We start from the raw sequence: 8,008 nt of genomic DNA, 5'->3' as shown, positions 1-8,008 counted from the left end.
CTTTCAGAGGACATAAAAGCAGGTCCTGGAAGACTGGGTGAACACACAGCAGGTGGCCGAGGTTTATCGACTGTACAGATCCTACTGAAAGTCAAAACAATCGCCCGCAAAATGAATATTGAGGATTTCAAAGCTGGGCCGTCATGGCGTTTCAGATTTATGAGACGTAAAAACCTGTCCATTAGGGCACGGACCACTATCTGTCAGCAACTCCCTCCTGACTATCAGGAAAAAGTTGAAAACTTCCACAAATTCGTTGAAACAAAGATACAAGAAAACTCCGTCGGACTAGACGACATCATAAATATGGATGAAGTACCTTTGACGTTTGATCTGCCTCTGACCAGGACTGTTAACAAGATAGGTGCCTCGGGTTGTTGAAAACAACAGGCCACGAGAGAATGCACTTCACCTGCGTTCTGGCATGCACGGCATCCAGACAAAAGCTTCACCAATGGTGATTTTTAAGCGCATAACTATGCCGAAAGAACAACTCCCGAAAGGCATAGTGGTCAAAGTTAACACCAAAGGGTGGATGATGGAAGGCCTAATGAAGGAATGGTTAACGGAGTGCTACGGTAAGCGCCCGGGAGGATTTTTTCACCGGAAAAAAGCACTGCTTGTTTTGGATAGCATGAGGGCCCACATCACAGATTCTGTGAAAGCAGCGATCAAGAAAACAAACTCCATTCCAGCTGTGATTCCTGGAGGTACAACAAAGTATTTGCAGCCACTTGACATAAGTGTGAATCGGGCATTTAAAGCTGCACTCCGGGTTGAGTGGGAGACTTGGATGACAAGTGGTGAGAAGTCCTTCACAAAAACCGGCCGCATGCGAAAAGCATCCTTTTCTGATGTCTGTCAGTGGATCCTAACAGTGTGGAGTGCTGTGAAAGAATCCACCATCACTAACAGGTTCCGAAAGGCTGGACTGCTACGCGAAGAGAGTGGCGCACCTTCAGAGCTAACTTCACCGGAGGATGACAGTGACATGGAGAGCGAGACTGATGGAGACAGATGTGACGAAGCGCTTCTGAGGCTGTTCAACTCCGACACTTCATGGGTTTCAGTGAAAATGATTAAAGTGACTTAAAACACAGGAGAAATTAAGGTAAATAAATACCGGTTATTTTCTCTTGGTTCTGTTCCGTTTTAATCAGCAAAGTTGCTGCCGTGTTAAAAGGCACTGTTCGGAAAGAATCTGTTCAGGTACATACATGTACATTTTCAGTACAAAATCGTTCTGTACATGCAGTAAATATCTAATTTTTCAAAATAAATATCTGCGGCCTATAGCCTTGGTGCGGCTTGTATGTCTTTTCTAGGGATGTCCCGATCCGATCACGTGATTGGAAATCGGGCCCGATTACGTGATTTTAGACTCGATCGGAATCGGATGTTACCTCCCGATCAGGACTCGGATATATATTTATTAGGGCTCTCAAAGTTAACGCCTTCTGTGCAGGGTGGCTCTGTTTCCTGTAGTGTAGGGGTTTGACTAGGCCTGTCACGATAAACAATAAATCAATTAATTGCACGATAAATTAAGTTTTTCGGCCGCGATAAATAACATTTGCATGCTGGTTTGTTTTCCTATCTTTCTCTCTCTCTCCCTCTCGCTGCCAAAGAGACTGAATGACAAAAGGCGTCACTCCGGTGCGTCGTAGCGTATAAAGGCCGTCGGACTTTATATGGCCCACGGATTCTGTCTTATAATGTGTCAAATCAACAGGTAGTTCTTATTTTTTTAACCTATTGTGTAACCTTTACGTGATGTTCTGAGCAGACCACGGTCAGCTCGCTGTCTGCGTCGCCACGGTGCGTCACAGCGCTGCAGGGCTTGGACGTTGCAGCAACACAGGGAGCTGTGAAGCTGCTCATCACCGTTTCAACACTTTGCCACAATTCACCACGACACTAAACCTGCTCATGTATAGAACCTGCTCTCAGAGAGAGTCCGCGTTGTACGAGTGAAGTTCTCTGCCTTCTCACTGGCGGCACTCGCTGCAGCGCCACCCATTCTAGTTCTCTTGCCCAGTCCTCTTGTGCCATCTCTGCTATCAGTTTCTGTGTTTCTGTCTACATAGTGGTGTTTGTAAAATTCACTGCAGCTGTCTGCAGCGGCCTGATGCGCATACACACATGCAAACGTGTGCGCACACAAGCACATGTGCATACAGGTGAGCCCACTCCCAGAGAGTGCGTGTTGTTTGGCTCTGTTGCTCATGACGTGCTAGTTGGTTTGATTTAACTCCATTGACTATGCTCAGATAAGCCATGGTAATAGGCCTACCACTACTCATAATAATAATATCAACATTAATATTAATATCATTAATAATAACAATAATAATAATAATGTTGATGATTGGGGGCCTTTCCAGTGTTAAATGTTCTTTAGAAATTAAAGTTTATTGATCATATATAGAATCTTGAAAGTATCGGATCGGGACTCGGTATCGGCAGATACTCAAAATCAAATGACTCGGACTCGGACTCAAAGGCAAAAAAACCTGATCGGGACATCCCTAGTCTTTTCCTTTTCTTTTTTTTTAAAATAGAGCAGATGCGGCTTATATACAGGTGTGCTCTATAGTCCAGAAAATACGGTATGTAATATATATATTATAATATATAATGTAAAGTGATTTAAATGATTGTAAAATGAATGTGTTGATTGGACAGAGGAAAGTGTTTTGCACTTTCAGAATGTGTCTATTTTCTAAAATGTATGAAATAATTATGCTGTGTGCGATGTGGAATGTGATGTTAACACAATGATGTTTCAAGTATCTCTGAGGTATTATTCTCACACGAGCGTGACACAAATCTTTCATAAGATGTGCGTCAGTGTGAGGTGCAAGTTAATCGAACTTCCTTGACACCACTTTAAAAGCAAAAACCAACGTCTCTTCCTGACGGCAGAACACATCTTTTATTCCTTTTTCAGTCCTTTCATCAAAGCACCTACAGCACTAAATACAGAAGCCAAGGTGAAGCGAAGAGTGGACACATAAGAGGAATATCTTAGATTCTTGCCTCTACCTTGGTTCGTCAGTGAATCAAGCCCATCTGTTTAAACAATGTGCAATTACCATCATTTAAACAGCTAAACTCGTTAAAGTGATTAGCCAGTGTTTACCATAAGCAACATTTTGTACACAAGATAACAGTACTCATTTGCATATGCTAATGCTTAGTAATTAGCTATGCTCCAGCGGGTAATTCCTATTCAGCCCCAACCTACGGGCTTTTTTTTTTCTGGAGCAGATTAAAAACAGCAAAAATAATGAATTAATTCAATCAATCATGTAAAGGCTAATATATGCATAACAAATGGCAAGGGGACAGTTTTAATGTCAGAAATCAAAAGGCAAAGATTCAAGGATACTCCAAGGCATGAAAGACGGAAGCTGCTGCCAAGGTAGGTTTAATTGTCTTTCTGTGACATAACTATGATAACAGCTTATTTACCTGGATTTTTGGCGAGTGGTAATGATGCTAAATGTTCAGCAGGGAGCAGCAAGACAGGCACTTTATCCATTAAACCTTTATTTTTCCTGTAATCACTTGCCCACACAAACCTGTTGATGGACGAAGAAGAACAAAATTTGTGTTCTTTTAGAATTAAGGTAAACCTAATTCGCCCTCCAGGCAGACACGACTTAGAAGTGGTGACAAGAGAGACATGCTGATGTAATTTAAGTTTAATGTGTGTTTGCGCTCCTAATCTTTTCTTTTCTCAGCCATTGTAAGGCATGATAAACTCTGAGACTGCTCGTGGTTAAAGCAGGCAGAAGCCACTTCTGCTCATCTCTCTTGTTCTATTACTTCAGAATGGGCTTGGGTATTATAGCAGCCCGCAATATATCCATTCCCATCAAAGCTGAGGCCAGACAGAGGGCAGGAAATATTTTACCCTCACAAACAAATGCCAGAACTATTAGGAGAATTGAAAGGAAGCTGTGTGAGTCATGCTGTGCATGGCTTAAATTTAGGTCTGAGTATTCTCTACTGGAAAGTGTTTTGGCATTAGAGGCATCAAACTGAAAAAGAAAAGAAAACTGCAGTGGCTACTTGAGGGTTGTCAACCCCTATAGACCCTATAGACAAACAACGAGGTGCGTGTCGTTTGAATAAGAGCCTGTTCAGACTTGGGGAAGTCAATCTAGATGGATCAAATTGTCACGTAACTTCCTTTAATGCTGTGAAAGTCTGTAAAACTTTAAAGAGGCATTACTTGTTTACCGACCTTGTTTTTTTACTTACAACTTTACAGCAATTACACAGTTTATGTGTAAATAGCTTAATGCATAATGGGGCATGGCTGTGTTTGGGTGTCATCACAGCTGCCATTTTGTCCATCTTTATTTACAGTCAATGTACATACAACCAGAAATATAATAACATACAAAGGATCTTATCTACAGGTAAAAGCACGTGTCCACATGCAGGCTCACAATACATGAAGGTTTATTACAGGTTTGGTTGAAAACATTGACAGTAAAAACTATGGACAAAGCTTTGTTGACGTTACCCGTAATTATGCGTAATTTTCAGTCAGAATATAATTAAAACGAGTTGTAAAAAAATTCACCAGAATGTTTTTTTTTGCACCAGACTGCAAACATGTTTATTTCTGCTGTGAACTTGGCCATTTTAACATGGGATTCTATGGGAAATGACTCGCTTCTGGAGCCAGCCCCCAGCGGTTGTGGCGTGAACTACTAGACGTTTTGACACTTCCACGTGGGCTTCAAGTCAACTGAAGGCGTCCTCAAAAGGAGATTCAAAAACCAGCAGGTAAATTTACGCCAAGGGAAGCAGCCACCACAGGGAAGGGAACCAGAACAGGTGACCTGGGAGAAAAGAACAGTAAGTCTAGACGAAAGGATCACAGACGTTTTACATTTGCTGCTTTCTATACTACCACGCAGAGCGAGAGCACTATATTTGGACATATATAGTGATTAGGGATTAGGGAGTGATTTTGGACACTTGTTGAACATTTGCTGAGGCATGGCCTGAATGACCGTTGATAGGAATATTACAGACTGCATTTTCAATCTAAAGTTTACCTTTTAAAAACTGCTGTTGCTGGGTCCTGGTCAGAGCTGAGTCATTTCAGTACCTATCAAACCAGTTTATAATTTAACATCTTAGAGTACATCACCTTTTGCACAGTGATAAAAAAACAGCATGTGTCCCTTCTTTTACTGTTTAAAGGACTGATGAGAGAAAAAGATGAAGATGGTTGTCATGGTGACGCATAAGCCAGAAAAAGCCACACTAACATTTTTCATTTTTCTAATAACAAGCTGATCTCTCACAGCTTGGTTGTTATCCAACTTACTGACAGATGTTATGATCTTATTATTCATCTTGTTAGTATTTATTTCTTGACACTGATGTTAGTTAAACACATTTTAGCTTGACAGAAATGCCTTTTAGTCAGAATAGTTTGTCATGACAAAGACAAAGAAATGCAGAGTCCTTGCCAAAAAAAACAAAAATTAGACAGTGTGCTGTGTTTTCTCAGGGATGTGTTCTACTCATTAAAATGACACCGGACCCGTCGAGTTTTACATTTACAGAGCAGAGGACTGCAGCAGACCTACTCTGTGGGCGGAGGTTGCCTTGGAGAATCACCTGGTGTTACCACGGAAACAGACAAGCTGGTGGTGGAATGGCTATTTATGTAAATTCTTGATAGCCATGGGTGGGGTGCGCATTTCAATGCACACCTGACAACAGAGCCTGTTGCTATGGTGACAAAGACTTAAAATTGGATCAAGAAGGGGATTATAGCAGCCTCACAAGATTAAAAGGAACATGGTAAAAAAAAATAAGTGAAATTCTTGTTCTTTTTTTTATTCTGATTTGATTTGGCTGGAAGTATCAATGTGCAGATAATACATTTCAAACACATGACTGGTTGGTGCCTGGTGTCTGTCAGCGATAACAGAGCTCTGTATTCCATCATACACTCAGACAGCGAGGCTGGTTGTGGTAGCACACGATGAAATTACAAGGAAGCCACCATGACAAGATAAATACAATAAATCTAATGCGCTCTTTGTCAAATTCAGGGCTAGATAATGAGTTCTGGAGGCTCTCGCAGTAAACAGCAACTGTGCTCATAGCTCAGATGGGAAACTGTAAATAAAGTTGCAGGTCTGCTTCCAAGTTGCTTGAAGTCTGGAGGGACTAGAACATGCCCATATGTGTATTGGCATTGGAATAGTGGATTTTTAGTTTTATTAGGACAGAAAACAAATAAAACTTTAAAAGGCAAATCTGCCGCATTCAGGTCACTCTTCTTCGTGGAGTATCACCAGAGTGATTCAGAGTGTTTCTGCTGACAAGTGTTGTGTAGAACCTGTTATGTAACCGTACTATGTCAGCGCGCTACATTTCAACATGCAGATTTCCAACTAAGAGGCTCACTTGAAGGCCTGTGATGTCCCCAGCTGCCACCTGCCGTGGCAAGCGTCATCTCAAGAGTTGCAGGGCATTAGCATGGCATGAAGCTGGCACAGTACAACAAGAGCTTGCATACAACCCTTCAGGGGAAGAGGGAATGGTGTTTTTCTTCTCCTTCTTCTTCTTCTTCTTCTTCTTCTTTTGGATTGGATTGGGAGTGTTCCTGGGCAGAGGCCTCCCCCAGAGCAGTAGGACTTACAAGAGAAAACTTGCAAACCACAGCAGGCCCTGCAGAGGACCGACATGCCACTCGATAATAGCGTATTCCTTTGGTGGTTTATGGGATTGGCAAGCACGTGTAAGCTTGGAGCGATGGCAGTGGAGAAACAAGTGCTGGCAAAGATAGATATGTGACTAGAAAGTGTGTGTGGTGGACAGAAGTGAGAGGAAGCTCACATATATGCACATATGGTGCAGTACATGCCAGTGAGTGTGCTTGAGGGTAATAAGAAAGTGTGTGTGTGTATGCCTTTGTGCTGCGATGCCATTGTTAGGTACGTATGGTTTTCTAATGTGTGTGAGGGTGTCCTGTACTTGCATTGTGCATGCTTGGCTTGAACAGGAAGTAGTCCAAAGCTTCAGGGAAACAAGCGGGCAGCGTGCTCCGGCAGCGAGCCTCGCACCCTCTGGTGTGTACTGTCACTTCAGTGGAGGGGTTCCTCCATCAAGGTGCAAAAGGAGAAGACAGCAGAGGAGATAGGCACAGTTTTTACTGTGTGTGTGTGTGTGTGTGGCCTCTTTTGTGCTTCAACCGTGTCTACTTCCCACCAGCCCTCCCTCCTTTTCCACTGCTGTTTTAGCATTCAACACAGAGCGCATACAGCTCGCTAATCAAACACAGGTTAATTTGTGTTCTCAAGTCTGGGTGTCTGTACAGGTGCAGCCATTTAAGAATGCTGATGGTATATTGTGTTAAATAATACATGAGGCACATAATTACAGCTGCCTCATGAAATGTCATGGAAGCCCTCCCTAAACAGATGTGCTGCGTATTGACCACTAATCTGCTTTTAGGCACTTTTCAGAGATACTGAAGTAATGAACAGTGAACAACAACATTAGAGGTGAACATGGTGACAATTGTGTCTGGACTCATACTTGTTTTGTTTATAGACTCATGCTTGTGACTGCTCTGCCTCTTGGTTGGGGGTGTTTTCCTTTCAGAGTGGCTGGGTGTGGTTTCCTATCAGCTGGCTGCTGGCACACCTGGGCCTTCTGCATGGCTCTGCTTCAGCACTGGATTGTAACACTGTTTTCTTTTGAATTACACCCTTCTAGTGTGTGTGTTTGAGACTAAGATTTTTGCTAGTGTTCTGGTGCTCAGGAATAATCAGGAATCCTTTTTTACTGTTTTCTCCAGGACTCCGATCTCACCATGTTCACTCATCCTTTCCTCCACCTCAAGAACTATTATCTTCTGAGCTACCTTTGGTATATTAAAGAAACTTTAAATCTACCCCTGTCTGCGATCTGCTTTATTGTCCCACTAAACTAAACAACAAAGTATAAATTGCTGCATTCAATT

Source organism: Parambassis ranga, chromosome 2, assembly GCF_900634625.1.
Source record: "Parambassis ranga chromosome 2, fParRan2.1, whole genome shotgun sequence".
Lineage (NCBI taxonomy): Eukaryota > Metazoa > Chordata > Actinopteri > Ambassidae > Parambassis > Parambassis ranga.
This window is presented reverse-complemented; position numbering follows the sequence as displayed.